General features: G+C 38.6%; 1 protein-coding gene across 7 annotated transcripts in view; it reads right to left on the bottom strand.

Annotated features, from left to right (window-relative positions):
- Positions 1-23,964, bottom strand: part of ABHD17B (abhydrolase domain containing 17B) — a 50,490-nt gene that overhangs the window by 20,499 nt on the left and 6,027 nt on the right. For 3 of the 7 annotated variants that reach the window (XM_030919778.1, XM_030919775.1, XM_030919777.1), the window contains one exon: positions 426-492. The exons of the other annotated variants lie outside the window; for them this stretch is intronic. The gene's annotated coding sequence lies outside the window, so the exon portion shown is untranslated. The remainder of the gene's footprint in view (positions 1-425; positions 493-23,964) is intronic. 7 annotated transcript variants of the gene reach the window in all.

Genomic DNA, 23,964 nt, shown 5'->3' with positions numbered 1-23,964 from the left:
GCACTCCAGCTTGGGCGACAGAACAAGACTCCATCTCAAAAAAAAAAAAAAAAAAAAAAGAAGGAAAAAAGAAAAATGTCCTGTTTTGGATGATATGATCATCCCAAACTGTCAGAATATTTAAAATGTAGGGAACTTCAGCAAAAACAAGAAAAAACTGGGTAACTCAAGAACAATGGGCAAAAGATAGGAACAGGCAATTCACAGGCTAACAAGTATACGAAAAAAGGCTCAACCTCACAAACTATCAGAGAAATCAAGAAATAATATATCAAAATTAAAAGAAAAAATTAGAAAGCTGAGTATTATCAAGTGCTGGTGAGAATGGGGAAAATGGAAATCTCTGTAAACTGCTTGGTAAGCCATTGTGTTTACCAATGACCCAGAATCTCTCTCTTGGGTAAGTGCTACAAAGAAATACTTACACAGGTCCTTAAGGTGTATCTGAAGTATTATTATGTCAGGGCCTGAGATGCAATATAGGTTCCATACCTGGGGAAATGAGTAAGCAAGTGTTGGATGCAGATAATGGAAAATTAACACAGTCAGAAGCAATGACTGGTGACTAGGGATTAAATATAATGGTATTGGGTGAGAAAGGTAAGGTACTAACAGATCTATAATACCATTAACATACATGCAAAACAGACATAAACATTATCTTTGAGGACAAACACATTTCTAAGGGTATGTATGTCAGAGTATATGCTTACGGAAGGGGATGGAGTTGAAGGAAAAAAAAAATAGGAATTAAGTAAAACAAGAGCAGGGCCTATGCTGATAGATTGATGGTGATAATGTGCCATGAACTAGATTAGAAATTCCAGAGGGCAACAATCACATCCGCTTGCTTACAACTGGACATCTAGTATCAAGCAGAATACTTGACATATAGTAGGGTTTCTAATATTTTTTAAATGAGTGAGTTAGTAAATTATTAAGGCTGATTCAACTCTCTACACCCAAGAAGCTCCTACAAAAGAAAGAAATTCACTAAATTTACATGTCAAGAAAGAATGCAAAAATGTTTTGTTACTATTACTTAGGTTTATCATATGGGGGCAAAAAGGAAGTTTTTTCATATGGGGGCAAAAGAGAAGCAGTCAAATAAAAAAATCTATGAACCTAAGTGGGGGCAGGTGGAAAAAGCCTTCCAAGTTACTCAAATCATTCAATGTGTTATGAAACACAGAAAAGGACCCTATTCTAGGGAGGTGGGACTCTTGCCCCTCTTGAAATAAATACATAAAGTGAAAGGTCAGGCAGGGAACGGTGGCTCACGCCTGTAATCCCAGCACTTTGGGAGGCCAAGGCAGGAGGATCAATTGAGGTCAGGAGTTCAAGACTAGCCTGGCCAACATGGTGAAACCACATCTCTACTAAAAAAGATAATAATAATTAATACAAAAATTAGCTGGGCGTGGTGGCGTGCACCTGTCATCCCAGCTACTCGGGAGGCTGAGGCAGGAGAATGGAATGGCTTGAACCCAGGAAGCAGAGGTTGCAGTGAGCTGAGATTGCACCACTGCACTCCAGCCTGGGTGACAAGACTCTGTCTCAAAAAAAAAAAAAAAAAAAAAAGGGGGTCATCTCAATGTTAAACAGATGGCCCATTGTGAAAATTAAGGTTTTCCTTTTGGCAGGGTATTCAACAGTTTCTTGACTTACAGCAAAAGCAATTTCCTAAAATTGTATGAAATAATAATTTAAGAATCTGCTTCTCCTGGTAACGTTTTCCTCCTCAATGACAAAGAAAAAAGATGAATAACTGATTCTTTCTCAGCAAAACAGGAAGACAAATGTTAAAAAAAGTCCCTAAATAGAAGGACCTATTGTATCTCCTTCCTCTCTTCTAACATAAGAAATTACTGACATGACTCCTGTCAATTTTTGATGTAATAACAATTTACTGGGGAAAAAAATCTCCCTTTGATCTCCTTGTAATAGTTTCTTGGTAATGCAGACCAACTCATATTACTACCATCTACAAAGAACTAATTATTATAAGGTTTAAGATTTTTGTTGTACTGAACTAGTACTAAAAGTCTTTAAAAGCAGGTTTAGGCCAGGCGCCGTGGTTCAAGCCTGTAATCCCAGCACTCTGGGAGGCCGAGATGGGCGGATCACGAGGTCAGGAGATCGAGACCATCCTGGCTAATACGGTGAAACCCCGTCTCTACTAAAAAATACAAAAAGCTAGCCGGGCGTGGTGGGGGCGCCTGTAGTCCCAGCTACTCGGGAGGCTGAGGCAGGAGAATGGCGTAAAACCTGGGAGGCGGAGCTTGCAGTGAGCTGAGATCCAGCCACTGCACTCCAGCCCGGGCGACAGAGCGAGACTCCACCTCAAAAAAAAAAAAAAAAAAAAAAAAGGTTTAGAGAAAACATCTAAAAGAATGCTTATATCTTTCTTCATTTCGTGTGATATGTTGACAACTATGCTCAGTACACTGTATATGATAAACCATTTAAATTTTGATATATTAGATTTCATGTTAAGAACTATAGTTTAAAATTCAAGATGAATTACTCCATTTATGGGTAAATCTTGGGGTGCAATATCATTCTATGTAATCTGCAGTAGTATTCAAAGTATAGCTACATGTGAATCCCTGAGTGTTAAGGTTTTTAGAAAGTCATACACATTACAGAGTTTAGTACATACAGAGAAGCTGAATATTCACCTTGAAAGAAGATGAAGCATCCAAACCACAGTATCAGAGTTTCCTGGGATGGGCACAGTGGCTCATGCCTGTAGTGTGAGCACTTTGGGAGGCCAAGGCAGGAGGATCTCTTGAGGCCAGGAGTTCAAGACCAGCCTGGGCAACATAGGGAGACCTTGTCTCAAAAAAAAAAAAAAAGAAAAAAAAAAAAGTCCACTAACTCACTAACTACAACTTGGAAAGGGGGTACTTAGTTGTAACAATGTTTTAAAACATTTCTATCTTATCTAGGCATGCCTTATGCAGGACAATAGCTCGTCACACTCTGTTGCCCTGGCTGGAGTGCAGTGGTGTGATCTTGGCTCACTGCACCCTCTGCCTCCCAGGCTCAAGTGATCCTCTATCTCAGCCTCCCGAGCAGCTGGGACCACAGGTGTGTGCCACCATGCCTGACTAATTATTCGTACTTTTTGTAGAGACAGGGTTTCACGGATGAAACAGGGATTTCATCTGTGCGATCAAAGGGCTCAAAATTCAGGTGACTTTGCGGGAAAAAGTCTACTCTGCTTCAAGACACAAACTGGATGAACTGTGCTACATGAGAATAGAAGTTTATAAACTCGGAGAAAAAAATTTTAAAATATTAATGTTTTAATATTTTGAATTAAAAGAAGAAACTTTTGCAAAACCTCTTCTTTGAAAAAGAATCATGTCTGATACTTTCAAGGTAAAGTTGCAATTTTTAAATACCAGTAAGATTCTAGATATAGAGTGTAACAGTGCCAATGTGTCACTTGAAAACACCCTTAGAAGTATGGGTTTTTTTGGGGGTAAACTGAACAAATGCCTTAATAATTGTGAGTTTAGAAAAATTTAGAGGAGTTTCTCAAATGGAAAAAAAATGTACTGGGCAATGGGCAAGTAAGAGTCTTTTCTCACTGGTGGAAAGTACTGGAGTTAGACGAAAAGAGAAAGTTGAGGTGAAGATAGGAGGCATCAACCACAGACATCAAAATAGTGTCAGTTCTAGTGTAAGCTGTGAACTTACTATTCCAGTAAAAAAAGCTAGTAAGGCTCAGAAATGAAGACGTTATATCTATGATGACATTATAGTAAAAGATGAATATTAAGGGTAAAGCGCCTATAAGCTGTGCCAAGCAAACTAATTTGGGTCAGAAGTCCTATTTAGTTTAATGCAGTGCTTTTGCTTTTGTTTTCCCTCAGTTTCTTGATACTACTAGACACTGCACTATCTAAGCACTCACTCTCTACATATGATTATTTAAATTTAAATTACCTAAAATTAAACATTCACTTCTTCAGTCCCATCAACCACTGTGGTTACAAGTTACACAGCATAGTATGAGTTATTTCTTTCACTACAGAAAGCCCTACTGGGCAGTGCTGAACTAAAACCTTTGAAACCCAGGCAATCCAGAACAAATAGTTCCATGCTTTAAATTCATACTAGCTTCAAATGCTAAAGAGCACCTTCCTTCCTGACTTTTCCATCAAAGTACATATAGGTAATTCTCATAGATCTTTCTGTTGAACATTGATAAGACACATAGAACTAAATGAGATTGCCTACACAAGACTATTCTGGAAAATTTTATCTTTACAACACAGACTTTATTTCTAACCCAATTCTAACATAAAAGCCATTTTATTAAAAATGAGCAGTGCAACTCAATTAGGCTATCTATATGTTTTAATCCACGGTTTGATGCATCAAAAGGATTCATGTTCTTGAGAGGTTCCTTGTAAGCTGAAGTTGCAAGTAAACCATGAGAAAGTGTAAAAAACATTTGTGACTATTAGCTAATGAATTTCTGAACATAGTCCAAAACAGTATCCTAAACACTTAAAATCTTGGTGATCCACCACAGCAATGCCCTAACAAGTGAACTAAGTCTTCCTGATGGAGCAGTAAAACAGGATGTGGGTTTTTGCATATGCTAGTATCACATATTCCTATAAAACTTTTGGTGACTGGAAAGTACAATTAGCTCAGGGCTTTTAAAAGTCACACCTCTACCTGTTACTGAGTGTAAGCTAGACATGAACAGACACGTTTTCTCTCCCTAATCATCAGCCTGTCATTTCTATTCTAAGAATCCAAATCATGCTTATCCTCAAAGTTCATAGAAAAGCTGACATATTACATTGTTCCAGAAACATTCCACAAATGCACATTATTCCCTAGTTTATAAGTAAAGTAAATCCCTGAGAAACTTTTCAGGTGAGTACCTACTCAGTATTTTTCATACCATAGAACAGCCATTATGTACCCCAATATTATCTAGTCAATGTAGTCATAAATCTCACAAAATTTAAGGATTATTGATTATAAATAATGAACACAATCTTTTTTAAAAAGAGGTTCATATTATGGGTACCCCAGTTTGAATTTCTAAGACTTACAAAAAAGATTATTTCTAAGAGTTTATAAAAAAAGATTACAAAACCATTTACAGGTCAACACAGCATATGAACACGTACCCAATCGACCCTTATTTGCCAAGCAGTAAATAAAATAAGGTGTTTCAACAAAGTTAAAAAAACTTTACCAAACAACAACAAAGCTTTTGTTTTTTAGGCAACTGAAACTGCTGTAAAACATATTAGAGCTACAGTGAAAAGACAAAAACGTAAATGGTGATAATACTACTACTGTATTCAAATAAATATTAATCAAGTTCTACAACAGGGATCTGATATTTTAAGAAATAACATTGCTATTATGAAAGTATTACAAGACATGGTTTTAAAAAAGTCAAACCAGCCGGGTGCAGTGTCTCACGCCTGTAATCACAGCACTTTGGGAGGCTGAGGTGGGTAGATCACAAGTTCAGGAGTTCGAGATCAGCCTGGCCAACATAGTGAAATTTTAGTCTCTACTAAAAATACAAAAAAGTAGCCGGACGTGGTGGCGGACGCCTGTAATTCCAGCTACTCGGGAGGCTGAGGCAGGTGAATCACTTGAACCTGGGAGGTACGGGTTGCAGTGAGCCAAGATCGCGCCACTGCACTCCAGCCTGGGCGACAGTGCAAGAATCCGTCTAAAGAAAAAAAAAGAAAATCAAACCACATGTTACAACTATCTTTTAAAAGTCTCCTTGCCAGGCTAATTGGTTAGAAGTCCACTTCAAAAAATGCAGTTCCCTAGATACTGTCTCCAACTCATAAGAACAGAGGTTTACATTGGGAAAACCTCCTCTGAGGAATCAGACTAATCTGAAAGACATATCTTAAAAGATACTGATATGGCAAATTACACAGGGAAGTTGGGGGATCTGGAAACGTATTTGTGCAATATTGGTGGGAGACAGCTATGCTCTCTTCTGTAAGTGGGATGTCAACATGTAAGAAGTAGTAATATAATACTGTTATCTAGAGATATGGAGGTAAACACCAAAAGAATCATTCAAAAATAAGTAAATGCCCCTGGGAATTTGTAGAATTATCTGACTTCCTGACCACGTATAGGTACAAAACTGAAAACAAAACAAAAAAAGACAAAAAAAAAAAAAAAAAAACAAAAACAAACAAACAAAAAAAAACCACTTAAAACTTCTTTAGTCTCTTCCCTAATTCCAACCCAAACCTCAGACTTGTTCTCAGAAATTACAACTTCGGGTCATTTGTTTTTAATTCTTCTAGTGTTTACTACCATACTCATTTTTTAAAAATCCATTATTTCTTATCATAGTGTATCCTCATTATAAAAGATTGAGCAGGCTGGGCGTGGTAGCTCATACCTATAATCCCAGCACTTTAGGAGGCAGAGGCGGGTGGATCACTTGAGGTCAGGAGTTTCAAGACCAGCCTGGCCAACATGGTGAGACCCTGTCTCTACTAAAAATCCAAAAAAAAAAAAAAAAAAAAAAAAAAAAAAAAAACCAGCCAGGAGTGACAGTGCATGCCTGCAATCCCAGCTACTCGGGAGGCTGAGACAGGAGAATGGCCTGAGCCTGGGAGACAGAGGTTGCAGTAAGCCGAGTTCGCGCCACAGCACTCCAGCCTGGGTGACAGAGCTGGACTCTGTCACACACACACACACACACACACACACACACACACACACACACACACACAGGAAAGACTAAGAAGATTTACACTAATTCCCGCCTTCTGTTTATTCTGATTTATTTTAGTTTGTATCAGTTACAACTTTACATATTCTAGCTGAACCTGTATTTCTTATTCTATTAACTTCAGGAAGTTTCTTCTGGCTCCCCTATGTAATCATATAGCATTACTGCGGAGTATACAATTAAGTTTCACATTAAGTTTTACATCATTTGCAGTTTATTAAGTTTTTATCTATTGGTTGATTTTCATTAATTGAATAATAAAAAGTACTTACAGTGTCATTTACTGCCCATCCAAGGGGCATGGTAAAACTCAGAGAATAAAAAGCAATTTTATGTCACTAAATTCCAAATGTCAATGTGTTTTATGTTCTTGACACTCAATTACACCTCACCGTTCAAAAATAAGGCACATTTTCGTTTGCTTCGCATTTGGACTTTCAGAAGAAGCTTTAATTTTCTGAAGTTTTTGCCTTTTTATTACATTTCACGTATTCCAATTTATTATTAGAATGTGCTCAACAGAATCCATATTGTTCTTAAAGACATGTTTAGACCCCAGTGAATTCTGTTTTAATTTGAAATAATTACGTTCTGGGTTAGTTCACAGCCCAGTTGTTTGCCTACCTCACTTGAGGTCAGGAGTTTCAAGACCAGCCTGGCCAACATGGTGAGATTAAGTACTTTTTTTCATCACATACTTCTGTTGATTCTTAATCTCAAGTTCCTTTATGTAAGATTTTTTGTTTGATTTTGCTTCTCCCAAGCACTACCCCCTACCCCCTCACCCAAAGGTCTGGGGAAGTAAACTACACTTTTATGTATACTTCCACACTTACAGCAAACTAGGTCTGCTTTAGAATTATAGGTGGTTTCTTAAAATTCTCCTCGAAATTTAAATCATTGGTCCACATTTTCTAGCATTCAATATTAATAAAAGTGTCTACCAATCTGATTTTTAAAAAAAGTGATTCTCATCTCTTCCTGCAAAAATATTTATGAGATTTCCCTATATCCTTAGCTCTGAAATCTCATGAGACTATTATCCAAATGTGTGTTATTGTTTGTTCATTTTGTTTTACAGTTAATGGATCCATTTGATCTAAAGCCCTGAGACTTTATTTAGCTCAGATAATTTTTCTTCTATTTATTTCCTCTCCATCTTCTCTGTTCCATGTGGAATTCCTTTTCAGGAATCCTAGGACTACCCACTTTATCTATAAAGTTTTTCTTTTTGTTCTCTTCATTTGTGTTTTTCAGGTAATCCTTGTTCATCTTGGGTTTCATGCTGTTGGAAGGCTTCTTTCTTGACTGTTCATATTTCTAAGCAAAGAACTAAACTGGGTTTCCTTTATATTTGTGTAAGCCTATTGACCCAGAAGGCTTATAGTCTGAATAGGACTGACTGCAGAATTGGAACTTGGAATTCCTGTGCTAGAAAAAGAGGATTTTGGGGATAGAGTAGTCAGAGTCAGTCTCTCTCTCTCTCTCTCTCTCTCTGTCTGTCTCTCTCTCTCTCTCTCTCTCTCACCCACACCCTGTCTATAGGGCAAACAAATATGTTCTGTTTATCTCTTCAATGGCACCAGAAGATACTTTACAAATATTTGAGAACACAGTACAGCTTTAACTACTTGATCCAATAATGTAAATGAAAATTTTACCCAGTAAATTCTTCTGGTGAGATGCCAAAGAAGACTTTGGACAGTACGATAGCACAATGTAGTCCAAAGAGCATTAAGAATCAAAAGAGCTACGGCTTTCAGTTCTAGTTTTACTATTAAAAAGCTGGTGACTTTAGGGAAGTCAATCTCTTTATACCTCATTTTCCTTTTCTACAAAGTGAAAAGCATAAACTGATAATAAGGTTTCTTCTAGTTCTAAAACTTGGTAACTAAGATTTTCTCATAAGCTTCAGATACAATCTTCCACAGTATATAAAAAGAATGAAGAAATTTATAATTTGAAAAACTTCAGGTTTTCAAAGCTCTTCCTGTTACTAAAAACAAAGCTCCTGGCCAGGTGTGGTGGCTCAGGCCTGTAATCCCAGCACTTTGGGAGGTCAAGGTAGGTGAATCATGAGGTCAGGAGATCAAGACCATCCTGGCCAACACAGTGAAACCCCCGTCTCTACTGAAAATACAAAAAAATTAGCCAGGTGTGTGGTGGTGGGTGCCTGTAGTCCCAGCTACTTGGGAGGCTGAGGCAGGAGAATGGCGTGAACCCAGGAGGCGGAGCTTGCAGTGAGTGGAGATCATGCCACTGAACTCCAGCCTGGGCAACAGAGCGAGACTCCATCTCAGAAAAAAAAGAAAAAAAAGCTCCCAAACAAGTACACAATATTTACCAAAATTTAGTTAACATAAAATTTATAAACATAAATGCACATTTAGCAAATCAATTTGGAGGGGGGAAGGCACGTGATAAGGTGGGGGTAGCACAGAGGTGAGAGAGTAAGGGAGGCTGTCATTTCCTACAGCTGTTTTCCAAAATGAGTGGTTTTTGTATCTTGGTTATTGTAGGGAAATAATGTTGTGTTTTTTAAATGATGGTAAAATATAGATAAAAGTTACCATTTCAAGTGTACAGTTCTATGCATTAAATACATTCACATTATTGTGCAATTATCACCAGATTTTACATTTCATCTTCCCCAACTGTAACTCTGTACCTTCTAGACAATAATATCATTTTCTTCTCCTGCCAGCCTCTGGCAACCACCATTTTGTCTCTATGAATTTGGCTATTCTAAGTACCTTACACAAGTGGAATTATACAGTATTTGTCCTTTTGTGACAGGCTTATTTCATTGTAGCATGTCTTAGAATTTCCCTTCCTTTTCAAGGCTGAATAATATTCCATTGTACATAAAACAAACTGTTTTGTCCTTTGCATTCACGCCACAACAATCAACACAGAATACTTCTGTGACCAGATGTATGAGAGATTTCCCCCAAAACAAGCAACCACTTTTGCTGCGGACACGAGGTGGGTGTCCTCCCACCCAGTTCAATTCCAACATTATCTACCTGGAGACAGTGCCACATCCCACAGTTTGAAGGCTCCCCACTTCCAATCCCAATCTAAAGCCCCAGGTTGTTTTACCTATGCTTTTGACTAACCGGCTATAAACTGGGGTTCCCACAACCTCTTACTCCAGTTCGATTAATGTGTTAGAGTGACTCACAGAACTCAGGCAGACACATTTACTTACCAGTTTATTATAAAGGATATTACAAAGGATACAGATGAAGAGATGTAGAGGGCAAGGCATGTAGGAAGGGGATGCCCCCCTCCACGTGCTTAGTCATCTGGAAGCTTTCTGAACTCAGTCCTTCTTGATTGTTAAGTAGGCAATGATTGATTAAATCACTGGCCACTGGTATCAACTTAACCTTCACACCCTCGCTTCTCCCCAGAGATTAACAAGCAGGAGTGAAAATCCCAACCCTCTAATCCTGCCTGGGTGTTTCTGGGTAACTAACACTCATCCAATAGCTACCTAGAGGTGCATGGCTTTCAGTCAACTTATTAGCATACAAAGATACTTCACTGGCCAGGCGCAGTGGCTCACGCCTCTAATGCCAGCACTTTGGGAGGTGGAGGCGGGTAGATCACAAGGTCAGGAGATGGAGACCATCCTGGCTAACACAGTGAAACCCCATCTCTACTGAAAATACAAAAAAAATTAGCCGGGCATGGTGGCGGGTACCTGTAGTCCCAGCTACTCGGGAGGCTGAGGCAGGAGAATGGCATGAATCTGGGAGGCGGAGCTTGCAGTGAGTCGAGATATTGTGCCACTGCACTCCAGCCTGGGCGACAGAGCGAGACTCCATCTCAAAAAAAAAAAAAAAAAAAAAAAAAGATACTTCATTTTGGAGATTCTAAGGATTGTAGGAGAGTTGTATGACACAACAAAAGAATGAAGATCAAATATATATTTCACAATATAATGCGTATTTTGCTTGTCCTTTCATCTACTGACGTTTGACTTATTTCTTGTTTATCAGTTGGTAACAAAATAGATACTATAACCAATTTGTATATACACATAAAACTAGATTAAGGTAATAAATACATTAAATTTCAAATGTTTTAGATTTTTAAAAGATGGTGTCTCAGTCTGTTGCCCAGGCTGGAGTGCAGTGGCACCATTTGGGCTCACTGCAACCTCTGCCTCCCAGGTTCAAGTAGACTCTGCCTCAGCCTCCCAAATAGCTGGAATTACAGGTGCCCGCCATGACACCTGGCTATCAAACTTTTTAGAAGTTTTATCTTTAGTACTTGGGGCATTATTACTAAAAAATTAAATTGCAGTCTGTACATATTATTAAAAGCTACCTTTTAAAAGCATGGAAATGTATACAAAGGGCCCAGAAAGTCTTATTTCAAAAGGAACTAGACTTCTTGGGCTTAAAAATGTTCATTTTAGCCAGGTGTGGTGGCTCACGCCTATTATAATCCCAGCTACTTGGGTGGCTGAGGTAGGAGAATACTTGAGCCCAGAAATTTGAAGCTGCAATAAGCTATGATCACACTATGGCACTACTAGTCTAGGTGACAAAGAAAAAAAAAGTATATTTTTGATTGTACAATTAATCAAATGAACCACTTTGTAAATTATGTACTAACTATAAGGTCATGTTTGTCCTTATTAGTTTTGAACCATATAACACACCCCTCCCCCATTGCACGTACTTAAATTCAAGTATACCTACACCTAGCAATGGCTGTCACACAGAAATCAATCAAAAGCCACTGCTGGCTGAGGTGAATTTTGTCAAAACAAATCAAACAGTATTATTATTGACTGACAAATCCAAATTTTCAGGTTTAAAACTTTGCTAGGTTAGAAAAGCCAGACTAGTGTTAATTTATCAAAACATATTTATGCAGCACTTACTAGGTCTTGCTCCAAGTACTTAAACAATCCTATGAGATAGATATTATTTTTTCCTCCCTCCTCCCACCCCATTTACAGTTGAGGAAACAGAAACATAGATAAGTTTAACTTATGCAAGACCACAGTGTTAGTAAATGGTAATGGTAAAGCCAGGTTTCATATTCAGCAGTTTGAGTGCAGTGTCAATGCTTTATTTTTTAAGATGGGGTCTCAGCTATGTTGACCTGGCTGGTTTTGAACTCCTGGCCTCAAGCAATCCTTACACTTCAGCTTTTCAAAGTGCTGGGATTGCAGGCAAGAGCTGCTGTGCCTGGCTTCCATACTTTTAATTACTGAGTTAGATTAATATGCGGGAATGAAATGTTTTGCTACAATGTGAATATGGAAAGAGGGTACAATGAGCCCAGTAGAAAATGAAAAATAAGGATCAATGGCCCTCCCATTTCATATGCAAAAAAATTTATCAATATTAGATTAAAAAATGCAGGTGGGACAGTTGCTCAGAATATGTGAGATGTATTTGGGAAAAGAGGAGGGAAGTAGCCTTGGCTATTAGATGATAAAAAAGAAGTAAGCAAAACCTGGACTAACATGATAAATTCACAGCTTTTGTTTAATTCTTAAGATTCTGAGATGTGATTTTAAAGAAAAAACCTGATGTATTACAGTAGTCACAAAATTTGTGAAGATTCCAGGGAGTCTTTGGACATATGCTAATATTGAAGCATCATATATAAAAAATAGTATCTGAAGTGACCACCAAAACTGCTCTCAAAAATGGCATCAGTTTGCATAACACCTACACAACCAATTCATGGGGATTTATCATTGGATTAACTTTGCTATCTTAATTAATATAGGTGAGACTGTGTTAAGATGCTGATGGCACTGCATCTAGAAACTAATCTGGGAACAACTGAAATCTTGAGTCATCTCTGTCCTGTTGCTTCCTGACTAGATTTTCCCTTCAATTTTGGGGGCTTGACTACGTGGTTCACTTGACTTTTAAAATCACCCCCCAGCTCCATTCTCTGAGACACATAAATCACAGACCTCACCCCTACATTAAATCCAGGCTTCTACTTGCATAGGGCTGGGGGAAAACAGAATAATGCACTAGACAGAGAGCCAGGTAAACTGGCTGTCTAGTATACCTTGGTTAGAGCAGAGATGAGTCACCAGCCTGGGAACCACTACAGATGCACTGACCCTGTGTGGCTTCTAACTGAAGAGGATCTGAAGTCAATGTACATTCTTACTGAAATGAAGCATAATTACAATTGTGCTTGTATTTCAGAGTAACAGGCCATAAACAAGGATGGGCCACCTAAAATGCCTCCATTCTAACTAGCTGGGTCCAAGTCCATCCCCCTTTTATGTTTCATTTTAGACTTTTCATCTTCCTGAGAATAGCTACTCTTGGAATAACTAGAAGCCATGGTCATGGAAGACTCCTGAGCACTGGGAAGTTTTATAGACCTTGTGTTCATTCAATGGGCACATTACAGTGAGATCAAAACTCATCATTAACAAGTGGTAGTGAGTGGACAAGTGCATAAATATGTTACATAGGAAATCTGCCCTAGAGGAGGTCTGGGAGAAATCTTGAGAAGCAGCATGTATTTTTTAGTGACTACTGCGGCTGTTTAATTAGAAATCATCAATCCCTGATAGTCTACTACGGGAAGTTCTATCCTCTCTCTCCCTATAATGTCACCAATGTATTTATGGATTTCAGAGCTTGTCATCAGGAAGTGTTCTTAGACCTGGAAGCCAAGAAGTTATAACTTCCTAAGGAATTTGACTAGACCAGTACTTACTTGCCTAAAGTCTATGTCCTGGCCAAAGAGGGTATATAATTGTGTTTCAGGCTGAATTATGTCTTTGCAACTTACTCTCAAGATTCTTCTGCCTTCTGTAGAATACCAGTATGGAAAAAGGAGGCCATCACCCAGTATAGATTTTTCTATATTGGGTGTATAATGTAGCCAAGCCCCCAAAATTGAAGTACTACATTATGTTACTTTGTAAAGTCTGCGATTTGAAGAATGCATCAAGCTCTTCAACCTCTGTAACACCAATCTGTTAATGTTCTAATACTTAATAAACTTTCTTATTAATATCTTCTACCAGAAAATGTCAATGTCTCAGGATAACATTATACTGTATATTGCTCTCAGACCTGACTTTGGACAAACCCTTATTTGGATGGTTTGGAGCTAGGTACTATTTAATCCATTCCATGCAAAATCACTTAATGTGCCAACAGCTTGGGGTCAAACCTAAAAATTACCTTAGAATGCAACAGGACTATTAAGAGTCTGTGGTTCATGGAAAACTCCTGAAACTACATGCAAAATTTTGGGACAAAAGGTCCAAAACATTTAATAACAGACTGACTTGAAAATTACTTTCTCAAAATTCTGGAGGTTAAGGTATATTACATTTTCATTTTAAGCTTCTCAAGCTTTACCACTCACCCAATCTAGAACAGCATAATATCTTAATTTCTATTTAGAAAGCTAAAAGAACCCTTCCTTTTTGCATCTATCTAATCTGTGGTTAAGATGGATATTTCCAGTGCTGTGTAAGACATTTCCGTTACAAAATAAACCAAGTTGAATCTTTTTTTTTTTTTTTTTTTTGAGACAGAGTCTCGCTCTGTCGCCCGGGCTGGAGTGCAGTGGCCGGATCTCAGCTCACTGCAAGCTCCGCCTCCCGGGTTCACGCCATTCTCCTGCCTCCGCCTCCCGAGTAGCTGGGACTACAGGCACCCGCCACCTTGCCCGGCTAGTTTTTTGTATTTTTTAGTAGAGACGGGGTTTCACCGTATTAGCCAGGATGGTCTCGATCTCCTGACCTCGTGATCCGCCCGTCTCGGCCTCCCAAAGTGCTGGGATTAAAGGCTTGAGCCACGGCGCTCGGCTACCAAGTTGAATCTTAATCTACTCATATCTTGATTCAGTGAATGCTCATTCTGTCCCCAACTTCACTTTTATATGATTAACATTCTCAGCTGTAGAAAGGAATTTCTGCATTGTACTCCTGACTTCAATTTCTTTTTTTACCTTTTAGAATTGCATAAAATTGCAGACTACAAATGTAGTAGCAGACTTCTTATTCTTGCCCTGAAAATATATCTACATATGGGCATTAAAAAATATCCCTAGTTCTTACATATGGGCATTAAAAAATATCCCTAGTTCTGTCACCTATCCAGTGGGGGTTCAAGAGAACTTGGTCAAGATATTAAACTTCTAAAAAATATCTCGAGTTCTTGGTAACTAAGAAATTCTGATGGAGGAGGGTTAGAATTTCAGCCTGTGAATAAAAAAGATGCCAAATTTGTAGCATAAGGCTTCAGCTTTCCTAGTGGAAATGCTGTTTAAAAAGTCCTCTGATGGTTATTACAGAGTCAACCAAATAAACAGGGGTCTATACATACACAGTTCTATCTTCTACCAATGCGTGCATGCCCACACACACACACACATATATATATCTTCTTAAAGACATAGGAGTGTCCCTCTCCTCACCTTTTCAAAGACAAATGACAGAATTAAAAGGGAAAATGGGATAAATGGACATAGAGAAAATTGATTAAACCCCTGTATAGGTTTTCATGTTGTTGCAAAAAATATCCTTTTTTCTGAGCTGAAGAAGCTGAACTTGCTTAGGAAATGTCATCTCTCTCTTCTAGCAGCCCTGGGGCTGATTATATGCAAAACCTCTTAGAATAAGGGTTAAGATGTTCAGTGGTAGGTGCCCAAAAGGAAGTACAGAACAATAAGAAAATGTTTAGGTCCCTCATGGGAGACACATGAATTTATAACTAGAAAGAATTTTAGGTACCAACTAATGGCTAATAAATCGATCTGTCCCCTTTTTACTTAAAGACTAACCCAGGAAAAGTAAGTGGCAGCTCCAAGAACAACCTATAAAACTAATTAATAACAGTTGGCTTAGAGGGTTTCAACCACTCCACATCATTAAATTTCTTGTAACCTTGCTCTACATTAAGATATAAAGTCATTCTGCAGGCCACGCTCAGTGGCTCATCCCAGCACTTTGGGAGGCCAAGGTGGGAGGATCACTTGAGCCCAGGAGTTCAAGACCAACTTGGGCAACATAGTGTACAAAAAATAAAAATTAGATGGGTGTGGTGGCACACGCCTGTGGTCCCAGCTACTCAGGAGTCTGAGGTGGGAGGATTGCCTGAGCACAGAAGTGGAGACTATGGTGAGCCATGATCATGCCACTGCACTCCAGCCTGGGCAACAGAGGAAGACCCTGTCTCAAAAAATATAAAAAATGAAAATAAAACGAAGCCATCTTGCAAAGAATTTATTTCCCAAAGGAATTTATATTCCTCATTTAATTATCGATCCCTTTTCCATATACTGTATATAATACGTTTTTAGTAGTGATATGGGGAAATTACAACATTCACGCAGTCTCAATATAAATGCAATACTCTCTAACTCTCTTTACCTAGATGTTGTAACATGTCAGTAAATCCTTACTAATGTGGCCTTCAGTTTGCCCAGTTTGGCTTGCTGCATAAATTGTCATCTCTACCACTTCCTTTTCCTCTGGCTGCAGCTGTTTCCCTTAATCATATGCATCTGTTAAGTAAAGGTTTGAAGAAATAGCACTACTCTTAGATGTGTAACAAACACTTGTTACTTGTGCTTAAAACTTTTCCAGCCTCAAAAAGTTTACATTTCACCACTTTCTTCAAATATGGAAATTTTGTCTTTTCATACATTTTTTTCGGTAGTGCGTAAGAAGAAATGGAATAAAGATTTCAAAGAATAGTTTAGATGCCTAATATAAGAGAATAAGAACAACATATTTAACAGATTGGGAATTAATGTTCTGTAGGGTCTTTTCATCCAATAAAAAATTAAGGGCTATTTAATGTGGAGTAGATTTTAAGCTTTCAGAAATCAGAAGACAGTAGAGATCAAGAATTAGGAATGACTTTGTGAGAGAATTAGAACTTCAGTTAGATATGACTTCCCAAAACAGAGGGAAAACCTTCCAGGCTTGGAGGATAATGTGAAAAGTGAGAAAGAACAAAAGCATAGGGTGTATGGTGGAAAGGAATTAAAAACATGGGAGGCAGGCCGGACGCAGTGCCTCAAGCCTGTAATCCCAGCACTTTGGGAGGCCGAGACGGGCGGATGATGAGGTCAGGAGATCGAGATCATCCTGGCTAACATGGTGAAAACCCGTCTCTACTAAAAATACAAAAAACTAGCCGGGCGAGGTGGTGGGTGCCTGTAGTCCCAGCTACTCGGGAGGCTGAGGCAGGAGAATGGTGTAAACCCGGGAGGCGGAGCTTGCAGTGAGCTGAGATCCGGCCACTGCACTCCAGCCTGGGTGACAGAGCGAGACTCCGTCTTAAGAAAAAAAAAAAAAATGGGAGGCCGGGCATGGTGGCTCACTCCTGTAATCCCAACACTTTGGGAGGCCGAGGTGGGTGGATTACCTAAGGTCGGGAGTTCAAGACCAGTCTGACCAGCATGGCGAAACTCCATCTCTACTAAAAACAAAACAAAAAATACAAAAATTAGCTGGCCATGGTGATGCATGCCCGTAATCCCAACTACTCAGGAGGCTGAGTCAGGAGAATCGCTTGAACCCAGGAGGCGGGGGTTGCGGTGAGCTGAGATCGCACCATTGCACTCCAGCCTGGGCAACAAAAGTGAAACTCCATCTCAAAAAAATACATATAGGAAAGGGCGGGTTTAGATATGTGAGAAATTTAAAAACAAATCTCTGGCTGGGAGTGGTGGCTCCCACCTATAATCTCAGCACTTTGGGAGGCCGAGGCAGGTGGATCACTTGAGCTCAGGCAATTGAGACCATCCTGGGCAACATGGCAAACTCTGTCTCTACCAAAAAAAAAAAAAAAAAAAAAAAAAAAATTAGTGAGGAGTGGTGGTGCACGCCTGTAGTCCCAGCACTGTGGGGGTCTGAGGTGGTGGATCACCTGAGGTCAGGAGTTTCAGAGCAAGCCTGGCCAACATGGTGAAACCATATCTCTACTAAAAATACAAAAATTAGCCAGGTGTGGTGGTGCGTGCCTGTAATCCCAGCTACTCAAGAGGCTGAGACATGAGAAAAGCTTGAACCGGGAAGACAGAGGCTGCAGTGAGCCAAGATTGCACCACTGCACTCCAACCTGGGCAACAGAGCAAGACTCTCAAAAAACAAAAAAAAGAGAGAGAGCTGCGTAGCAAGAATACAAGCAAATACTGTTTTCGTTTTTTATTTTAAAGAAATGTCCTAGGGTCGGTCTGAAAAGTATTTTAGCCAAAGCTGACAGAGAACAACGTTTCCAAAGTTGTATGTCAAGTAATGCAACTGGGGAAGAGTGGGATGGAGGAAAGCAGAAGATGAAGATGTCTGTAAAACATTGAGGCAAATTCTTAGAGATGAATCTCATAGGCTGGGCCTGTAGTTTTTATTTGGTAGTCTATACGTCTAGGGTATCTCTGGTGTAAATACTTCTTCGTAATAAGGAAGAAAGCAGGCATTTAAGACGGGTGGTTTGCTCACCCTTACAAACGTCGCACATTAGGTTACTACATGGTCTTGCATACCATTTTAGGCAGGGATCTCATGGACCCTGTTATTAGATGAGTTAAATATATCTTTGACAACATTACTTGGATCTGTAGGAAATATAGGAATTGTGGAAGGAGCACTAGCCCAAGAGTTGGAAAATGAAGGTACTGGCTATAACTCTATTTAAAAGAGCTCTATGCCCCCTATTGCCTCAATTTTAATGTGAAAATAATGCACTATGAGACATAGAGCTTCTCTGGCAAAATTATACTAAATCTTCCCTCTTCTCTGTAAACTGCCTATTTTGGGGATATCATATCCTATGTTAACATCATCTTTATGCAACTAAATATGGCTCTCTTCCGGCCTTGTCCTTACAGGAAAAACAAACAAACAAACAAAAAAAACACAAAAAATCTTTAATTCTACATTTCATTAAAAATACTGAGAATATTTTTAAAATTCTCTAAATGACATTTCTAAAAGAAGAGTAAATTCTTTAGGAGCCTTACTAAAAACAAGCCAGAATAGTACCAGATAGGCAGGAAATTTTCATTGACTTTAATATCTTAAAAGTCTAGGCCGGGTGCAGTGGCTCAGGCCTGTAATCCCAGCAATTTGGGAGGCCGAGGTGGGTGGATCACGGGGTCAGGAGATCGAGACCATCCTGGCTACCATGGCAAAACCCCTTCTCTACTAAAAAAAACACACACAAAAAATTAGCCGGGCATGGTGGTGGGCGCCTGCAGTCCCAGCTACTCGGGAGGCTAAGGCAGGAGAATGGCATGAATCCGGGAGGCGGAGCTTGCAGTGAGCGGAGATACCGTGCCATTGCACTCCAGCCTGGGTGACACAGCGAGACTCCGTCTCAAAAAAAAAAAAAAAAGTCTAAATCCCAAAAAAGACAGTTCAATTGAAAAGTCAATTTATGTCATCTTTAATTATAATTAAGAACAAATGTAATTCTCTGAATTTATTAAGATTGCCTTTTCTATCCTTTTTGTACTAGTCTCTCACTATGAGGAAATGAAAGGACAAAGCAGGGTTACATAGAATAACACACCAGAAAGAACAACTCAAAATGTGCAAGTAAACACAAAGAAAAATATTTGAGTAAATGTGAATTTCTTCCATTCATATGTTCTCCTAATCTACAATTTCTTTTCTAGATGGCCTACAAGGTGATTTCCTGCTTAAAAACTCCTTGATGTCTTCTCTCTCTACTTGTAAAAAAATCAAGGTCATGCCTGTAATCCCAGCACTTTGGGAGGTTGAGGCAGAGAGGAGTTCGAGACCAGCCTGGCCAAAAGGGTGAAATCCTGTCTCTACTAAAAATATAAAAATTAGCCGGGCGCGGTGGCTCAAGCCTGTAATCCCAGCACTTTGGGAGGCCGAGACGGGCGGATCACGAGGTCAGGAGATCGAGACCATCCTGGCTAACACGGTGAAACCCCGTCTCTACTAAAAATACAAAAACTAGCCTGGCGAGGTGGCGGGCAACTGTAGTCCCAGCTACTCGGGAGGCTGAGGCAGGAGAATGGCGTAAACCCGGGAGGCGGAGCTTGCAGTGAGCTGAGATCTGGCCACTGCACTCCAGTCCGGGCGACAGGCGAGACTCCGCCTCAAAAAAAAATAAATAAATAAATAAAAATAAAAATTAGCCAGGCATAATGGGGTGTGCCTATAATCCCAGGATTACTTGGGAGGCTGATGTGGTAGAATCGCTTGAATTCATGAGGCTGAGGCTGCAGTGAGCCAAGATTGTGCCACTGCACTCCAGTCTGGGCAACAGAGCGAGACTCCATCTCAAAAAAAAAAAAAAAAAGAAAAAAAAGAAAAAATCAAACTTTTCCACAGGTCCTTAAAACACCTTGTGTCAAGTGGCTTTTTCTTACCCCTCCAACCATATCTTGATACTATCCCCACCTCATCACTAGGGTTACAGCCTCTCTCACTCACCATTTTTCAGTCTCTTGAAAGCATGAAGCTGTTTCCACATCAGAGTTCACGCACATGCTTAAAATTTTTTTGCATGTATCTGTATCTAGATTCTTCTTACCGTACCTGAATCATTTTTTCAGAATCAAACCTCTTTACTTCTCACTTACCAATATTCCCTGTCAGGCCCAAAATGAATTGTAATATAACATCTCTCATCAACTTGTAGGATCACTGACAACCTCTTAACAATTTCGAAGTATAACAGGTATTTTTCAATCTTCAACTTATACAGGATCACTTTATAGCATTTAACATCATTGTCCTTTCCTTCCTTCTTGAAATTAACCTTCAATCTTGGTTTCTCTGATGGTTTCTTCAAACTCTTTTTTAACCTATTTATTTATTTTTATAGATTGGTCTTTTGTCTTCCTCTTTTTATCTCACCTAAACCTACTGCTTTAACTACCCTTTATACTACAATGTTACCTAGATCTAAAAATCTAAATCTCTAAGGTTTCAGGTCTTCCCCTTAAACTCTAGACTCTGAAATATCTCCATCTGCATTTCACTATTTCCCCATCCCCCTCTTCATTCCTCTCATTCAATTAAGGTCTACTTCCTATGGACCTCTCTGCAAACCTCTTAGCCTCATTTTTAGCTCAACCACTTTTCAATGAATGTTATAAAATTACTCACTAATATCTATTTCATACCCCTCTAATCCATGCTCTACATTGCCACCAGTTGATGTCACCTTCCTGTTTAAAATGTTCCAACGGGACTTTCAAGCTCTCTTAAATAAGTCTAAATTCTCTGGCATGCGATACATGATTCCCCCACCCTCCTTGGTCTCTAGCCTTATTTCTGAGCATTTTCTTATTCAATTTTCTATTTAACATGCTGTTCCTCACTAAGAGAGGTTCTTTTTTGCTTCTGTGCCTTATCACATATTGTTCCTTCTTTGTTGATAAAATTTCCCCAACTCATCATTCCTCCTTCAAATAAATGAAACAACTTTTACTAGCTTTTAAGCCTCTGGCAAAAACAGTCTCCCTTGACCCGTGCACATGCTGATTAATTTAGATAATCTCTTTAGTGATACTTATTTTGGTTTCTGGGTGCATATGTATGAATTAGGTTCTGAAGCAAAATGTATTTTTTTATAGAATCTAACGAAAAATGGAAAGCCATTACCCTAGTGGTTTGTATCAGAACACCCTTTATATATGTAAAGTCCTGCTTCTGGCTATTATCTCATTACCCCTACCTTCCACCCCACCCCCACCCTTTCAGTTTTTTTTTTTTTTTTCAGGCTAGTCAAATGAAGCAGTAGAACTGGAGAAGGAACAAAGAAGTCTGTAGCAGGTTGTTACCAATTAGTTGTAAAGGGACCGTGATCAGCCCCTAACTCTTTGATTAATAAAAGCGACAATGAGGTCTGTTAAAAAGCTCTGAACAAAATGTAACTTGTAGTATTTCAGATGTAGGCTTGCCAATACAAGTTACTAAATGACATTTTCTTTGCTAATAACTGATGTGCAGAGAATAATCATTACTTTCAGGGATTGGGTCCACAGAGCTACAGTGAAAAATTATCAGCACACTAGGCAGGATAGTAATCAGAAACAAAATATCTAGGACAATCTGCAAATGACATTTTTGGGAAAAGTTTATTATATGAATTATTTCCATTGATTCTCATTTTCAAAACAAACTTAAAAAAAAATCTAAATTCAGAAGCCAAACAAGTTTGACATGATTGACAATGTCTTTTATTTTTGTTCCTGGAGGCACTTGCTTTACTTCAAGTTTCTTGGGATTGGAGTGGAGACTCGGCTGCACCAAGTAAATGAAGTTATTTCAATCCCCTTTCTTCACTCTGATCTACATTAGGCATATGCTATGCATTTCTAAATCCTACCCTTTTAATGTGACTACATCCTCAACATAAATCTTAAATACTCTGATAAGCCATAATTTTAAAAAGTATTTATCAATATACAGTATTTTTAAGTATAAAGGCCTCTAATTATTGCCATCCTTTTTTTTCACTGATAGATAATATTTTATCTATTTGTGGGATACATGGGTTTGCTACATGCATAGAATTCGAACATCACCTCAGACACTATAAGAAGCTTCTCATGGGGAAAAAACTGAAAGTAAGGTCATAACTAAAATATTAATTGCTTGTTTGCTAGTGGTTTTCCAATAATCTATGTATTATTGCTTTTATACTTTAGAGAGTCCATTTTAACACTAGTGAAAGAAAGAAAGAGAGAGAGAGAGAGAGAGAGAGAGAGAGAGAGAGAGAGAGAGAGAGAGGGAATATAATCAAATGTAATCAGATTTGATCCAAATTCTCTGATTTCCTAGGTCTCTATGCCATTAGCAACCTCAGTTCCTTCAACTCCAAGATGATACACATCCATTACCTTCATCACAAAGATGACATGTGGTAATTAATGGGCTAATACCTGTAATACAATCTGAAGTTCTAGCATAAAGACATTCTATAAGTACAAAACACTTTCTCAATAAATCTGCATGAGATGATTTTCACATGAAAAAAGGTTTACGGTTTGTCTACAAATGACTGTATGTTAACAAAATAGATTTACTGCAATGACTGGTTCTTTCCATCAATGTTTTAGAATGAGTGAGATAAATATTTATCAAATAATGACACAGATAATTATAGACCGTAATAAATGCTATGAAAATACAGAGTGCTATGAGAACAAGGTGGGGGGCGGGAAGTAGGCACTTTTACTTGTTATATCTTTTAATCTTAATAATACTTTTCTCAGGTTATCATGAAGAAATCAAGAAATCAGGTTAATTAGCATGTCAAGTTCACACAGCTTAAAGGTGGGGAGAGCCAGGAACACAGGTTTCACTTAGAGACCATATTCTGTCCACTCTTCCAGTATTTTGCTAATATCTGCATTGCTAATACTCTCACTGACTGCATTTCTCTGCTCATTCTCCTCTTCTCAATGAGGCCTACCCTAAACACCCTATTTAACAGGTTCAACTAACTCCTTTGGTCCACCTTACCCCTCTCTATGTTTTCTTTTATTCCAAAGCAGTTATCACCTTCTAATATATTATTTTATTTGTTGTGCATATTATCAGTGGCCCTCTGGTAGGTGATAAGCTCCAGGAAGTTAGGGATCTTTGCTTGTTTTGCTCATAGATGTCATTCCCCTACTCCCATCCCCAGAATAGTGACTGGTACCCAGTGGACACTGGCCCAATTTTCCTTTCCTGTTTTCAGCTTTAGCTGTATGCAAGAACTTGTTTAATCATTCTCACTTTTAATTACTAGGAAAACATTTAGTTTGACCCTATATCTGAGACAAATTTATATTCAAATAACATTTAAATTTAGTCTGAAATTCTATTCTGTTAAAAAAAAAAGGGTCATTAGTATCATTTTAAAAATCCTAGCCATAATAAAAGGTGATGAAAAGACATTTCAAGCAAACTCTGAAAAGTGGAAGATGCAGATGAGGATCAATGATCAGTATTTAAGAGTGTCTACTCACATCTGATGATGCTATAGTGGCTAAATGTGAGACACGGATGAAACATAAGAATCAGAGTACACTAAAGTAGTAATTGCTAAACCTTAGGGATTTCAAAAAACAGGTAAAGTAAAAAAGAGAAAAGTTGGAATGGAAGAGATGTCAAATTGTAATTCTGCAACAAAGGGATGTTAAGAACTAAAAACAATTACTATCACTGTAATTTCATCAGAACATCTTAACATAAAAAATTACCTAAT

This window comes from Rhinopithecus roxellana, chromosome 16, assembly GCF_007565055.1.
Source record: "Rhinopithecus roxellana isolate Shanxi Qingling chromosome 16, ASM756505v1, whole genome shotgun sequence".
In the NCBI taxonomy this organism is placed as follows: domain Eukaryota; kingdom Metazoa; phylum Chordata; class Mammalia; order Primates; family Cercopithecidae; genus Rhinopithecus; species Rhinopithecus roxellana.
This window is presented reverse-complemented; position numbering and strand designations above follow the sequence as displayed.